General features: G+C 43.8%; 1 protein-coding gene across 10 annotated transcripts in view; it reads left to right on the plus strand.

Annotated features, from left to right (window-relative positions):
* The window catches only part of SNX13 (sorting nexin 13), a 598,803-nt gene that overhangs the window by 318,589 nt on the left and 262,774 nt on the right, over positions 1-17,440 (plus strand). The gene's annotated exons all lie outside the window — the stretch shown is intronic.

Genomic DNA, 17,440 nt, shown 5'->3' on the forward strand with positions numbered 1-17,440 from the left:
CTTGCATTGTCTTCATTTTCTATTATTGGACTTTGGAATGTATGGGTAGCCTCTCTAATGGGTCTTCTTATAGTAAAGCAGGGTTCAGATTTTATAGGTTTGCAGCATTAAACTTTTGTAAATTAGCAAGATGTGCACATCATTTAATGTATTTTTGGGAGGACATTAATACAATTTGTTTTCTCAAGGGTTTCATGTAGATGAGTACCCCAGATAATGGGAGTGACTGTAATGAGACTTCTGAGGTGCCCACCATCACGCCAGAATGCTCCACGCATTAATGCGATCTTTTCAGGGATGAGGTGTTTCTGCTGCGAAAATAAGAAACTTTGTACTCTGAAGTATGTATATCCATAAAAACTTTGTTGATTATAAGTTTTTGAGCAGTGACAGTCAATGTACAAACCACTTATTAGTTTTTAGGTCTCGCCTGGCGTTGAAGTGCCATGCGCTGCACGCTCTGCGAGGGCTTCTTAGAATCAATATATTTTAAGAACTTTGCCTTCGGTTCAGTCCGTAATTACCATTGGTGTGCGTCATTTTGCGTCATTGCTAATGCTAAACGGTGTCTTATGATTGTAACCGAGGCTTTTAAGTCCTTCCTGGTTACCACCCTATCCTCTTTTGGCTACGCCCACCCAGAAGTGCATCTTTTAATGGCGGCGTGACACGGTGGGTTTTAGAATTACTGTGGCGGCACTTTTTTTTTTACCATTACTTGCATGTGGGTTGTGATTTTGGGTTACGTTTAATAATGTTTTTTTTAATTCACTGGAATTCTCTCCCCCCGCCATGGCTCCCCATGTCCCTGCTCTCTCAGTGAGTGAAAGTGGCTTTCCCCCTGTGCCTCAGCAGCACTGGCATCTTGCCGTCCCAGGAGCCGAGAGGAGGCAGCGGCGGGAGCAGTGAGTCGCACAAGCCCAGTTCACAGAGAGGGACAGGGCAGGAGCCAAGCTGAGTCGGGAGATGCTGTGCCCCTAACCCTTCCGGGGACTGAGGTGAGCCTAGACCGGCAGGCTGCGGGTAGATGGCAGAGTCAAGGAAACAGAAGGGGCAAGGGAAGGCCTGGGGTTCTCCTCGATCCGGACTTATCGCACTGCTGCTCGGCCTCTTCTTAAAGGACAGCGCTCCACACACTTCCTCCCCCCACCACACGACAGTCTGAGGAAGGAGCCCCAGAGTTCCCTGTGTTGACATTCCACCTAAATGTGCACCCATTCCAGGGTGTCCGGTCACCCTTAAGGTTTCTATGACAGACCGCTCTGACCACGTGTGATATGAGCGAGGGGCCCCCTTTGGCCACGTAGCACGTGAGTGCTGTTCATAATTTGTTTGATCACGTGTGTGCTCGTCCCCTTGCACTGATCTGTCAGATCACTGTGCCTGCGCATCTTCCCCTCTACTGTTCTCAACTTGTCAAAGTGCCTTAGAATCAGGTGTCAGCAAATTGCTGAACTTTAAATAGGTAATATTAAATACTCTTTAGGTATTCCTTACATACTGCCCTCCAAACCTAGCCCTGACAATAGCGCATCACTACGTATTTCTGAGCATGGCGCTTTAAAAATGTAGACTTGGACGCAGTGTTATTAACCAATGGGTTTTGGTATGATGCCCTGCCTGGTAAAGTGCTGCATTTCATTCGTCCGCAAACCAAGTCTTGTAAGTGAGTGACTTGTGGTAGATCTAGATTTAGCACAAAGCCTCCATATAAGTATTGAATGGCGTTCTTTATAGATACAGGTGATATGGTGCATTCATGTGGTGTGGTAACCGAAGTGCAACGTGCAGGTCTCTCAAAAGGATAACCTGTAACTGTGTCTTTACGGTGGTCGTATGATCAAGTGACCTCAAAAGGCATATTGGTCTTAACTCCCTGACTAGGAATATCTGTAGTGGATAAAAACGAACTTCATGAGTATGGTAGAACAAGAGCGGGAATATGTGGAGATGTATAAACCCCTTGTTAAATCTAACTATGTTTTAAAAACTACTCCACATATAGAACCTTACCTCAGAATTGTATCCATTCCACAGCATCGACATCTTCTGATTAGATTCAGATTAAGTATTGTTCAATATACCCTGGGTATTTCTTGTGTGTGGGGGGAAACCGGACCTTACACCTCCTTGTAGCTGTGATAGTGTCTCTCCCCAAAGCCTTTTGCACTTTATTATGTTTTGCCAACATTTCTCGGATATCAGGAAGCAATACCTAGTGCCAATACTAAGAGAAGCGGGATTCACCCAGGTCAAACCAGCACTGATGTTTTTACAAATGTTAAGCACTCCGAAGGTGATGTTCGGGGTTGCCAGCTTCCTGGTGGCTGCTGTCCGTAATAAGAATAAGAGGGTGGCATTTAGGCAACTGGAGAACTGATTATATCCCCTTCTCAATGAACTGATTATACCCCTCTGCAAATGAATTTTGAGATTTTTTTTAACTTTTGAACGAGCCCATTACCAATACCTGATTTTATGTCTTTTTTACATTTTATATGTATATATTTTAATGTTTTTAATATTCTTGTGTCTAATATAATTGTGTGATCGCTTTTATGATTTTTAGTAATCGAAATAAAGTGCTATTGACTTGACTTGAATATCTGTACTTCTGCAATTATGGAAAGCTTTGCACACTTTAGTCGTTGCATCAAACAGATGATGTACGGAGCTGGAGGTTCATGGCCCCCAGCTGCTCATCCTTTTTTTCTTTTGAGATGTCAAATCCTTTTTTATTTTTTAATTGTTTGAGTTGATATGACAGTGCCTGTGCCACTGTGTGCAGTAGGGATTAGAGAGTTGCATTATCTCCCTCCGAACGTTTCGTAGAGAGACAATTTATCCGGCAGGGTTGAGAAAATTATGCGGCAATTAAAGGTAAATGTTGTGGCATAATGCACCACATTTCGTTACAGTATTTCTTTACTATCACAATCGCGTAATTCTTGCGGGCCTGGTCATACCCACCAGTGTGCTTTCTTCTACAGAGAGCTCCCCCGAGATCTCTTGACAGCTTTCATTTGTAGAACTCTAAGCCCTTTGCCTGTCTCTGGCTCACTTCCTCGCTATCATGGCCTCATTGGTGGACTGATGGAACCTTCTTGCGTTTTTTTCTCTCAACCTCCCAAAATGTTTTCTTTTCCCTCTACGCTTTGTTTCCTTCCTTATTTCACCATACTAATTTTACTCTGCTGCTTCCTTGTACAACACAAGAGCATGAAAGTGGAGTCCCCACATCCTTACAGCTGTTCTCGGAGCTGGTCCCTGGCCCAGTTCCTCGAGGTCCTCCAAAGGAGTCATTCCTCACTTCCTTCTAAATATCCCTCTGTGTTGACTCACTGTGCTTTGTACTTGTTGGTCTTATTTGCATTGTGACCAATATGCAGATGCGCATTGTTCAATCTTCAGAGCCGCAGAACGACATTGTCTTCAGTGAGGTTGCTTCTGTTGATTTTTATGTTTATGCATTGCTGAATTTTGCATTTGTAAATCGGGTAACTGCTATTGCTCTCTGCCCCATAGTACCCCGCCTTCATTTTCAATACTTGACATTTTTTCTCAGTTCTGTAAAATGTGACCGAAAGTGCTCAGAGCTATTGTGTCTTATCTGCCATCGTTTGTATATCTGTTTCAGGAAGAAGCGGTCTCCCGTCAGCCTTCTTGCGGCTTCGAAAATTGTTTGTAAGCCTGTTTACTTGGGCTTCATATTAACATGGTTTCCTTTGAGTTCTTGTACGAGCCCACTACTGTATTAAGGATATATTGGACAGGCTTTTCTTATTTGCACAAAAACTGCATTTGTTACTCTTTTCCATGCACAACGTTGAATCACATGCACGTAACGTATGACCGCATTGATCTGTATGGCTCTCCTTTAGAAAAAAGATTATGAACACCATTTCAGTACCACTTACTGCTCTCATATCAAAGCAGTGAAAAAAGTATTTCATTTTTTCACTTCTCTGACATCAGATCAGTGAAACACCAGGCTCCCTTTATAAGGTAGTTGTACAACACTGGTCTGTAAGGAGCAGAGGAAAGTAGGGGGTCCGATGAATTTTAAAGTGGGAACTTATGTTTAAATCTTGGCGGAAGGCTCCATATTTTAAGCTTTTGGGCAAATTACTTAATCTCCATTTGCCGAAAAATAAATGCTTTTTTTTAAATAATGTAACTGGTGCTTGTATAAAGTGTGCAAATTCCTTCGGCTTCAGTTTGCGTTATAAGAAATTTCAAAAAAAGGAAAGTCTTAAGGTTTTTCGTTTTAGGGAGAAGAATTATTACAAACATTAAAACAAACGTTTCTGGGACTACATTTGGTGTAGAGACGCAGGTTTCAGTTAATCTTTGTGGGTCAGTAGGCTTTATTTTTTCTCTGTTTATCTCACTTCCATGTCAGTCATTTACACTTTTACATGTTTACACGGAGCTACAAGGTGGAGACAGCCAGGCTGTAATGAGGAACAACAATTAAAAGCTATGTCTAGTTTTTTTTTATATATATTTCTAATTTCGATATTTTCACTTTTTATTTTTCCGGTAAGCTACTCTTTTTGTCTCTCAGTCTTCACTCTTCTACCGTCTTTCTTTTTTTTAATCTCACATTTACCCACACACTCATCCTATATTTCAATTAATATCTCCTACATTCACGCTCAATATAACACACAGTATCTAATTCTTGCTCTTGCTAACATTATCTCACAATCAACAACAAACAACCATTATTTATTTCTTTGTCTCTTGTTTCAAAAGGCTGACATAATTGCCAGCTGACACACTGCTCTTCACCATAGCTTAAATACAGTGGGTACGCCAATAGCTCTAGCTAAACACTTTTGAAGTCCCAAAGGCGAGGCCTATTGGCTATGCCTGTGCTTGTTTTGTATGCTACAATCGGCAATTTCCTGAGATGGATGCACATCTTGTTTGTAATCAGCGCTAACCAAAGGATCATTTGGATAAGCTGTGCAAAGTTTAAGCATCTTAGCAGCCAAAGACTATTGTACTTCAAAGACAAACTTTTTGATCTATGGTACTATATCAGTTGAGCAGTTGGGCTTGGGTACCATTAATGAAACGGGTAAGCCTAAATATTAAATTGGCAAGGAGATGCATGCTTCTGGAATAGAAATACTCTAACAACCCAAAACCCTTGGTGCTGCCAAAAGTTAAAGCCATTTTGGAGACGAGACGCTGAAAACATACTAAAAAAGACCCAAAGTAAAGATCACTATTGCTGGACTAACAAGTTGCATAAAGCCATCTAAGAATAATACTTCTAAACATAGACCAAAATAGGCAGAAGAACATATGGGGCTGTATTATGAATAGGGCACATTGGCCTTGTCTGATTTGCATCTTTAAGTGGGTGTGCTGGCCGCAGACATGATCATTGTACCCTATTGCTGTTAATTTGCTGCCCCAAGGGCAGTCACAACCCCCACTCTACTCTGGAGACTGCACATTAGAGAAATGCAGGCTAGCTATTTGAAGCAGCAGGTCTGTCTTTCATTTTGCATTTGACAACATGGCCCGCCTCTCAAAAGGGTACAGAGCCCCCTGCAGGCGGGTGCAGTGAATGACTGAACCCGCCTCTAGAGGGATGTCTGGGAGGCCATGTTGACCCCTTTTGCCCCTTTCAAGGGTTGCCTTTGGGGGCGCACTGAATGTGCACTACATCTTTAAGGTGCACAGTCAGTGCATTCTCTGACAGCTCCTTTTCCTCTGCGCCAACATCTTTATTATGGTTTGGGCACCGAGGAAAAGTGTTTCTGCATTTGAAAGGGTCACAACCCCATGCGAAAAAGGGAATGCCCCCATAGGATTACACTGGTTCACATGTATTACCAGTGCAATCTGTGCAAGCTTCTGCTGCCCCTTCTATAATACCCATTTGCCATGGAGGTTCAAAAAGTGGGGGCATGTGCCAGTTTCTCCCCCAGGGCATTTTATGTAATGCAGCCGAAGGTCTCCGTAAAGGCTTATGACAAGATCTCGGCACTGAAGAATTTGAGGTATTCTATTCCAAAATTAACAGACCCTGGCATCAAACACCATTCTTATACAGAAACTTTAAGCTTAAGTATACCATGTTAATGCATACTGTTGTACACAGACAAAATCAGTTTCTACAAGCCAAAGAAACAAATTGCTCCACTATAAATGTATACATCAGGCCTACTTTAGGCAACAGGTGCACGATTTAACCTATCTGCTAGGATATGTGAAAAGGATTCCACACAGGATGAGAAGATTTGCAGCATTAGCTCTACTGATGAGTAAGAGATGGATGGCTATGAATTGTTTCAGAAAGGCTGCACCTAACAGTCATTGGAAAAGCCAATAGGTCTTGCTTATTAGAGCTAGTTTCTATGTCGCTGTTTTGTAGCCATTCTGTACAGAAGTGCAGATGTTTTCCAGTGTGACTAAAAATAATTTAAGAAAGCACAATTACACAGCCATAGCTAATGCACTCTTTTATTGAAAAAGTGCATTAGCTATGGATGCATTAGTCTTTTTTTTTTATTAGTATTTTTAGCCATGTTGCAAAGCAGTCATGCTGCTATAAAGCATGGCCATAAATCTTTGCCAAAGTCGGCGGTGCCCATGCTGTATAACATGCACAAAAAGCAATGGTAGAGCTAATAGCCTCAGAGGCAAGACCTGTTTGCTTTGTCAGTGCTTGTTAGGTCTCAGCACCACCTTGATTCTGATCAAATCAGTTAATCTCTCCAAGCGTGAAAAAGGAACCTATATGTCATTTGGCAAAAAATCTTATTGCATAAAGAAAGCAATTGTGCCCATGTCTTAGTGAAAATACAATTGGAAGCAGATAACATCTGTTGTCACAATAAAGCAGATAACTGTTATCAAATTAAATCTCAATTTCCAAGGAGTAAAGGGATTCTTTGAAGTGTGTGTGATACAGTAAAACACAACTATAAATGGCAAGTGGTTCAACAAGATGACGGGAAAGGAATAAAAATAATAGTAATACATCAATCAAAGCATGATCATTAGAACAGCAATCAAGCTGAAGCAATCAGTACTTTGTCCATGCGCCAGGCAAAAGAAGGGGAAGTAAAGCCAGCACATGCTGGCCACATAGAAGGTAGCAAATAAGTGTGGCAATGAAGCAGACAAATGTTAAGCAATGGGTGGGCTGCAAGCCCCTTGTTGTATAAAATGTCTGTTTGAGGCATGTGAGCTGTAGATCACATGCTTTGCACACTCCGACCATCTAGTGTTGGGTCGAATGTTTCAAAGTTGTTTTTCTACGAAGAAGTCTTTCCATACATGAGGTAAGGTGACGCCTCCTTTCGATGATAGTGCGCATGGGCATCAACTCCATTGTTAGATAGTTTTTTTCCGGCATCTGGTTTGGATGTGTATTGCTGCGCTTCAGTTCAATACCGTTCTTAAGGTTCCCTTTGTTGCGCAATCCACTCTACCGCGTCGGTATTGTTTTCAAACATGTTCCCACTTCTCTGTGTATCGTATCCATCGAGGTAAAACTCAGTTTTGTTCGGAAACCTTCAGGAAGGCCCTCCGGCCTAACCAAGTCAGTCCACCTCGCAGTCGATGGAACGGACTCCATCATTCAAATTCTGTCCTTGGTGCCCCACGAAGTATCCGCGCACCGACCCCCACGAAGTGTGCAACTTGTGCTCGCCCCCGGAGCACAACAAACAAGTGCATGGCAGTGGTGGCGGTGCCCCTACACAGAAAAGGTCTGTTTGTCTACCCTTACTTAGACGATATGGCTCCTCAAACGGCCATCTCCTCAAAAAGTAAGGAGCGACTTTCAAGTCTGTCTAAATCTGCTCTGCAGACTGGAGCTTCATGTGAACATGGAGAAGTCCGCTTACCGTCCCACCCAGACAATCCATTATTTGGGCTCGACTCTGGATTCAAACAAAGAAAGAGCGTTTCCTTTGGAGGAGGGACTTTCTTCAATGCAGCAGGAGTGCATAGCTCTGCTCCAGACAGATTGCCCAACAGTCCGGCAAGTGGCATCTCTGCTGGGATCAATGGCCTCTTGCATATTTCTCATTCCCTACGCCAGGCTGAGAATGAGACCGTTGCAGCAAGATCTAGAGGACAAGTGTCCCAAGCAACTGGTCGCTGGAAGGACCGAATTGTGCTATCTCAAGCAGCAAAGTCGTCCATCACGTGGTGGACTCGGCCGCAGAACTTATTGGTGGGAGTCCCTTTCCATCAACCAGTTCCAGTGCGGTCATTGATAACAAATGCATCTCTGCAAGGATGGGGCGGCGCACATGGGGTGCTTTCAGATGCAGGGCCAGTTGTCCACAAAAGAGCAGTCCTACCATATAAACATGTTGGACCTACTAGCAGTCCATCTGGCTCTGAAAGCTTTTTGGCCATCGATCACATCCAACTTGATCCTGATCCAAAACGAAAACACGATCTCATGTACTATCTAAACAAACAGGGTGGTACGGGATCTCGTCCTCTATCCCTGGAGGCTCAAGCGATCTGGCACTGACTTCTGGCTCGGAATCTCTCCATCGTGGCAGTGCATCTTCCAGGCGAGCAAAGCATGCGAGCAGACTCTCTGTCGGCACTTCGAAGATCAGCCAAACTGGGTGCTACACGACGAGGTGGCGGCAGATCTTTTCCAACAGTGGGGTCGTCCGTCAATAGATTGGTTTGCAGACGACAAAAGAAAAAAATGCCACGCCTTCGCATCCATATTCCACCGTCCAGGGACAAGGGGGGAATGCGCTTTTGATGGCTTGGTCAGAGACTTCTGCCTACACCTTTCCTCCTCTGCCTCTGATCCCGAAGGTGGTTTCCAAGCTCATCAGATCCAACGTAAAGATGATTCTGATGGCTCCAGACTGGCAGTGTCAGTGGTGGTACCCGGACCTTCTGCAGTTGTCGGTACTCCCCCACAGGAGACTGCCTTACAGAGCGGACTTGCTGACCAAAATGGACGGAAGGATTCTCCACCCCAGCCTTTCTTCACTGAACTTGGCAGCATGACTCCTGAGGTCCTACAATACGGACACTTGAATCTGCAGCAGTACTGCATGTACATCCTGAAAGAGGCTAGAAGACCTTCCACGAGAGCGTTGTACGTTTTTAAGTGGAAGAGATCCTACCTATGGTATGTTCATAATCATTTTGATCCTACAAAGGGGCAGGAGGAGGTCATTCTTCCTTACCTCCTTTATTTGGCCAAAGCGGGTTTGAAATATTCCTTGATCAGGGTTCACTTGTGAGCCATTACGGCATACAGAAAATCCCCCAACCAAACTTCTTTTTTCCAATTGTAGGTGGTTAAGGATTCCTACAGGGGTTGAAGAAGGTGTATCCCCCTGTTCGAACTCCTTCCCCTCCTTGGGAATTGAATCTAGTGCTGTCTAGATTGATGGGTCCTCCTTTTGAGCCCATTCATAAAGCCACATTGCAGCACCTGTCATGGAAGACCGCTTTCCTGGTGGCAATAACGTCCGCGCAAAGAGTAAGTGAGATCCAAGCACTGTGTGCTAAAGAGCCATATACTATGTTTAACCACAACAGGGTAGTTGTAAAGGTCTCACCCTGATTTTTTGCCAAAGGTTATATCTGATTTCCATATTAATCAGTCCATCTCCCTACCATCCTTTTTTCCCAATCCCGCAACTCCTGCGGAGAGGTCTCTCCACTCCTTAGACCTTAAAAGGGTGCTCAAAATCTATTTGGAGGGTACGAAGGGTATAAGGAAATCGAATCAATTGTTTTTGAATTATGGTGCCATGAGAACAGGCTTTCCAGCCTCCCAAGAGATCCATTTCAAGATGGATAGTGTCCTGTATAAAATTGGCTTACCAGTTGGCAAATAAACCCCTTTTGTTGTCTCCTAAAGCACACTCCACTAGGGGAAAGGCGGCCACAGTAGCTTTCTTGTATGATGTTCCAATGGCGGAGATTTGCAAGGCAGCAACCTGGAGATCGGTTCACACTTTTACAAGGCATTATTGTCTAGAATCTGATTCCAGGGCGGATACTCAAGTAGGCCAGGCCTCCTTGAGGAATCTATTCGGATAGTAAGATATCTATCTGAGCTTAGTTATCTGAGCTGGTTGGTTAATTTACCGTTCTGTTTCCTTTGCCCGCAGGGGGATGAGGTGAGGCTCGCTATTCTATTCTAGTGTTTATGACTATTGATGAGGATCCCCTGGAAGAGAAGGATTAGTTTTTTACCTGTAATCCTAGTTCTCTTCCAGGGGTATTCTCATCAAAGTCATAAGCAACCCTCCCACCTCCCCCGGCAAAGGATTATTGTATTTTTAAAGGTAATGTCAACCCTTTGTTTTATGGCTTTTCAGTCACTGCAAAGAAAAACTGACCTAACTGTCACCCATGAGGCATGATGGGAAGCTGGGGGTCATGACTGCCTTAAAGGTACAGTGCCCGTTTATTGCTATGTTGCTATGAGTTAGCTTTTCAGCCATTTTATGCTATGTTTCTGCAATGCAGCCTGGGAGCTGTCAATGCTTTCAGTCCTTTCTGAGAGTTTGTGCAAAGTGCTAAGCATTAAAACAGTTTTTAAACATGTTCTGCTGTTGTTTTTCCCTGTTTCTCATGTATTCTTTATGATATAATGGGAAGTTCTTATAGCATTATCCAGCTCTAGTGTGTATAAGGCTGCATTTGGTATATATATATATATATATATATATATATATGTATATATATGTATATATATATATATATATATATATATATATATATATATATATATATATATATATATATATAAAACAAAAAGAAATTGACATCCTGGAAGGAGAAATTTCTAAAAAAGAAGTGCCTGATCAAGTCACAAAAATGAGAACAGGCATGATGAACCGTTTGACCAAAGAGGAGAAAGTCATCAAAAAAAGAAAGGCTTTCAAGTTTGAACGAGATCGAGTCGCTTATTTAAATGGCCAAGTGTTTACGTTTGCTTGCAGATATGAGGCGGTCAAAGCAAAGGCACGAATCAACAAAACAAATCAACAGGCGAATGGCGACACGTTGTTACCAGCAACCTCATTTTCAAGCTTGAGCTCTGCTGCAGAGAGTGATCCAGAGTCAGACCCCACTCGTGATGCTAACTTGGGGTTTACAAAGCTTTCCCTGGCTCAAGAAGTCCACTGTCTGTGCCAGGACCGACGCAAGACACTAAGTTCGCACAAGACCTATGGAACAAACAACAGCGGACAAACCACAAACGCTGGCAACGCAGGAAATGCAGTGCCCGGAACCTCAAGCGGCAACAATCAAACAAGGCAATGCCATTAAAAACGATATCAGAAGAAAACAAATCCAAATCCGTGATTAATCTCTCCAACTTGAAGCTGACAACTGCGGAGACAGCTGTGTTAAATCTGGGGCTTTCATACTGTCCACCGTGCAACATGAACTATGCTGACACACGCATGGATGTCTATAGATTTACCCACAAGTTGAAACTTAAAAAGTTTTTCAAACAACATCCCAAGAAAAACACTCCTGAGACGGCACCAAGTCCTCACATGACCATCAGCCAAAGTCAGGCCACTTTTGAAACTATTTGGGAATAACAGAACGAGGATCCCAGAGACAATGCAATGGGAACACCACACACCTCCAATGGGCAACCGATTATTTGATATTTATTGGCATTTGTAAAGCGCTGCTTTCGCTCCGGAGGGAGCATCTTGGCGCTGAGCACACAGAAGGTCGACTATGGGGGGCATGGATCAAATAGCTGCGAGAACTGAGGAATCGGACTGAGAATAAATCCAAGTTTTCAGGGATTTCCTAAATAGGCTTTCTGAGGGAGCGTGCCTAAGGTTGGGGGGGAGACGGTTCCAAGCCTTAGCCGCCAGAAAAGAAAAGGTCTTTCCACCCTTGGATTTTAATTTTATACGGGGTTCAGAGATGAAATTGGCGCCAGATGACCTCAAACAGCGAGTTGGAGTGTAACGCTGGAAGCGCTTGGTCGGGTAGGATGGTCCCATGCACCTGTTAGCTTTAAATACAGTAACTAAGAGCTTGAATAAGATTCTCTTATGGAGGGGCAGCCAATGGAGGGCGTTGAGGGCTGCAGAGGCCGAGGACCTACGGGGGAGTTTCAAAACAAGCCTGGCTGCTGCATGTTGAACACTTTGTAGTTTTTTCAGAGAGGATTTCTTGATGCCTGCTAGGAGGCCGTTACAATAATCCAGCCGGGAGAGGATAAGCGCCACCGCGACTGATTTCCTGGCTGTAATAGGCAGAAAATTAAAAAATTTCTTTAATTGCCTAATCAGACTGAAACAGCGCCCTGCGGTAATGCGCACGTGCTCATCGAAGCTGAGGGAAGCGTCAAATTGAACGCCCAGATTGCGGGCTGAAGCGACCGCGCTAGGTGGTGCTTCGGAGTTATGAGGCCACCAGTCTTTGGGGGAAAAGAATGTGCCTTTGCCTAGGGGAATTATTTCTGTTTTGGCGCTGTTGCATTTTAAATGATTCAGGTTGAGCCAGGAAAAGACTTCTGACAGACAGTTTTGGAATCTGATGGTAGCGTCCGGAAGTCTTTTGTCGATAGTGACGACAAGCTGGGTGTCGTCAGCGTAGGATGTCACGAGAATCCCATGTGACTCGATCAACGTGAGAAGGGGGGCCATGTATACATTAAAAAAGAGGGGGCTCAGGATGGAACCCTGGGGCACCCCTGAGGTGATGGATCGTTCACCAGAAAGAAAGGGGCCCAAGGAGACCGTTTGAGAGCGATTGAACTAGAATGAAGTTATCCAAGCAAGCGCGGAGCCCGAGACACCAATCTCGCGCATCCTATTAATTAGAATGGCATGTGAGATGGTGTCGAAGGCCGCGGTTAAGTCGAGCAGGATGAGGACGGCCTGCCTGCCCTCATCCTGCAAGAACTTGATGGTGTCTGACAACTCAATCAAAGCGGTTTCTGTGGAGTGGCCGGGGCGGAAGCCAGATTGCTGTGGGTGCAGGATACATTGATTTTCCACAAAATTCTTTAATTCCTCATGGACTAGTTGCTCGGTGATTTTGCCTAGCGCAGGGAGGAGTGAGATTGGGCGCATATTAGACAAATCAGTAGGGGATTTATTTTGCTTTTTCATGAGGGGCTTGACTGTGGCCTTCTTCCACTCAATAGGAACAATACCGGAGTTGAGGGATTCGTTCACAATCGCATTGATTAGAGGGTTGACGGACTCAATAAGGTGGTGCAAGATGACTGGGGGGCAGGAGTCAGTGGGAGCACCTGATTTGCAGGCTAGTATGGCTTTGTGCGTTTGCAATAGGGAGACTGCTGTGAATTGATTTAGTGAGGGAATAGTTGTCAGGTTCTTGGGTTGGAATGGGTGCAGGGGGGAAGTCCTTATGGATATTATTAATTTTCTCCTCAAAGAAATCAGCAATTTGATCACAGAGGGCTTGTGAGGGGGGATTTCAAGTGCCAGTGCTTTGGGATGAGTAAAAGATTTTACGATATTGAAAATCGTTTGTTGTTTCTGTTTAGCTGAGTCTATTGCTAGAGTGAAGAATGCCTTTTTTGCTTTTTTTATATTGGAGAGATATTGCTTTCTCTGGAGAATGTATATGGATCTGGACGTGGGATCATAGGTTTTTCTCCATTCTCTCTCCAAAAGCCTACACTTGAGGTGACAGTCAGCGAGGTCCGGAGTATACCAGGGGGCATTGGATTTCTTCAATTACACCATTCAAAGCAAAATCCACATTCCAAACAGTCATGGTTCACGATAATTTGGGCACCTTTCAGGAGATTGTGGTACAAGATATCAAAAAACTATACACTGCCACTAACAAGAAAACGTTTTATATATCCAAACAAAACATGTGTTACAAACAACTAATAATGAAATTACAAAAAGATCACAATATTATCGTGAAACAAGCAGACAAGGGCGGCAATGTGGTCCTTTGGCCCAAAGATATGTACCTAAAGGAGGCGGAATCACAGCTGAATGACACCAACTGTTATCGGAGGAGCAACATTCAAGTTGTAAAAGCCATGTGGGTGGATCAATACCACAAATTGCAGGCGTGGAGAAGTGCGGGGCTCCTTACACATGAGGAGTTCAGCTATTTGAAAAAAGAACCTCCAGTCATTCCCTCGTTTTATCTAATCCCAAAAATTCACAAAAACATTGACACACCACCAGGCCGATCAATAATTTCGGCTATTGATAGCTCTTTGGAACATGTCTCCAAGTATGTAGACTTTTTTCTTCAAGGTCATGTTAAAACTCTCAATTCCTATGTCAAAGACTCATTTGATTTCCTCAGCAAAATTGAGCGTTTTGTTTGGGAGGAAGACATGATTTTAATCAAAGTCAAAGTCAAAAAGGATTTATTTCGATAAAAAGTTATCATAAAAGCAACACAGAAATCACAATGCAACAATTTTAAAAGCAAACGTGAACGTACAATAAAGATTGAACCTATTTAGAAAAAGTTGACAAAACAGTTCATTAGGCAATCAATTTAAAAGGAAATTTAAGCAGTCAATATTAGCCTTTTGGTTCATTTAGTTTTTACAAATTTGCAAGGCAATTCATAAGGCAGTTCATTTAAACAGTCAATTTAAAATAAAATGAAACAGTCAATTTTAGCCTTTTGGTTTGAATGGACCAAGCCCATGATAAAAATTTGGCTAGGGCACAAACGTAGGTTGCACGGCTATCAGACATTAGTATCCTGATTGCAGCCGCGTGGCTCCAAGTACCCAGCTGCCGACATAAGTTTTTGAGCCAAACCCTCCTGGGTAATGTATACTCTCTGCACTCAAACATGAGATGAGCCAGTGACTCTGGTTTATCTAGGCATGCTGGGCAAAGCTCTGTAATTTGTGCACGAGATTTCCAACGTGAAGTAAAAGAATAGAGGGGAAGAGTTCCTGTTCTAAATTTGAAGTACAAAGCCCTATCGAAAGGTTTTTCAATGATGTCAAGGTACACTTCCCGTTTAGGTTGATCTTTGAACTTCAGGAAGTCCTCCGTAAGTCTACCCGTGGTGGTACTAATGTTCCTCTGAAGAAGGATCCAGTCCCAATAAAGTTTCTTAAGAGCTAACTTCGGGGGTGAGGTTCTATTTGTCCACGCTTCGTTCAGGCCCAAATTTACTAGCAGCACCTTCATATCTCTCAACCATTTAATTTTGTGCCACCCTGGTAGTGACATGATTTCTGCTAGGCCTTGCGCATATTTGCTGAGTTCCTCCACACGCCACAGGCGTGCCCATAGCAATAATGGACGTAATTTTGCAAGGTCATCAATTGGGCGGCAGCCTAAATCCAACATTAGCGGGACTGTAGGAGTGCCCTGCGGGAGAGACATAATCGCTCTACAAAATTTCCTCTCTGATCTTGGCAAAGCGTCAGTAATGGATGCCCCCAAAGTTCGGCCCCATAGAGAGCAGAACTGACCCCTTTGGCCGAGTAGATCTCAAGGACTGTAGCTATTGGTCTTATTATACAGGAGCGTTGTTCTTTCAGGAGAGCTCCTGTGATCCTCTTATGAGTTAACAGCATTTTGTCCAAGTGTGGGGTCCATTCCATTTTATGTGAAAGTCGTATCCCAAGATAGTCGAAGACCTCTACCCTCTCCAAAAGTTCAGAGTAGGAGAGCGGACTTGTTTTTTGGGAGGGTTCAGCACAATATATTTAGTTTTGCTTGTGTTGATTACCAGGCCTCGTTTGGTGCAAAAGGAGTGAAAGTTGTCTAGGAGCCTTTGGAGGCCTATGGGGGTTTTAGAGATTAAAAGCGTATCGTCCGCGAAGAGGAGGGTTGGTATACGTTCGCCAGCCAGGGATGGTTCATCTGAAGGATGTTTCCGAAGACGCTCAACCCCCCCATTGATGTAAAGGGAGAAGAGGGTGGGAGCTAACACACATCCCTGGCGGACACCTCTCTCAACCGGGATACTATTTGTTTTTCCCCCCCCTAGGCCCCACCTAATCTGGGCAAAACTATTTTCATGTAACCTAACAAGTAGGGATAGCAAGTAGTGATTTTAATGACTTTGGATGTCTCATCCTTATATACATCGATAAAACATTGCGATGGACTCAAGGCATTGGAAGACTATCTGAATAAATGTCCTCCTTACTCGACGGCACATAACAAAATGTTATTGGACATGACCAAAATGTGCCTTGAACCAAACTTTTTCATCTTCAATGGCGTTATCTATCATCAGGTCAGAGGTGTGGCGATGGGGGCCTGTTTCTCACCTAGCTACGCGTGTTTACACGTTGGGCTATGGGAGGAACAGGTCCCAGTCGGCCAACACCACAATTTGATTTCCAACAATATTGCATTGCACCTACGTTACATTGACAATGTATTTCTTTTTGGAAAGACAGTGTTGACAGTGCCAGAGCATTTGTTGAAATGATCAATGTGAAAACATCAATTTGAATTTCACTTCAAACATGAGTTCCATCTCCGTATGTTTTCTGGATGCAGAGGTTTTTGTAGATGGCAATAGATTGGGTACTAGACTGTACAGGAAGCCCAGTGCTGGCAATACTATTCTGCACTCAAACATTCAGCACCCAGTACACTTGATCCGGAGCATTCCCTTTGGGGAAATGCTCTGGATCAAAAGAATCTGCAGTACGGATCCTGAATGTGCGGCTGCACAGGAGACGTGCAGATTGCGTTTTCTAGCTAGAGGCTATTCCAATGCCAGTCTCATAAAAGCTATCCAGCGATCCAATTCGGTTAGCAGACAGGAAGCCTTAGTTCCAAAGGATAGAACCATTCGTGGAGACAACCAATTAGCAGTTGGGGCCCAAACAACTTCCCCACGAGTCATTTTGACTTACAATCGCCAACATGGAGATCTCAGAAAAATTCTATATAAAACTGGAATTTGGTACAAAGTGACCCTGTCATCGGGCATAAAGTGAGCAACAAAACTGTGCTCACTTTCCGTAAATCTCCCTCCATGTCCAAAGCATTGGTTAGTAACACCTTAGAACCTAGGGCTTCGAACACTTGGATGGCACTCAAGAAGGGCTTTAAGACTTGTCCTCAATGTAAAGCCTGCCGCTTCGGCAGCAATAGGACACATTTCAAAAGCCCTTTCCGTGAAGATCCCACTGCCATTTCCAAGTGGCTCACCTGCAAAACCGAATTTGTCATTTATGTGTTGGAGTGTCCGTGTGGGCTGCAATACGTGGGCAGCACCAAACTGCCCGCCTACAAACGGATACTCCAACACATACGTGCAATTTCGGGACATGACCAAAACTATCCGGTTGCCAGGCATTTTCAAGCTAAACACCAAGGCATACCTGATCAGCTCCAGTATTTTCTAATTGATTCAGTGGAGGCTACGAGAAGAGGAGGAGACCGTGAGGCCAAACTCAGTCTTCTTGAAACCAGATATATACTGGAGCTCAATACAGAGAATC

Source organism: Lissotriton vulgaris, chromosome 10 (assembly GCF_964263255.1).
Source record: "Lissotriton vulgaris chromosome 10, aLisVul1.2, whole genome shotgun sequence".
Classification (NCBI taxonomy): Eukaryota; Metazoa; Chordata; class Amphibia; order Caudata; family Salamandridae; genus Lissotriton; species Lissotriton vulgaris.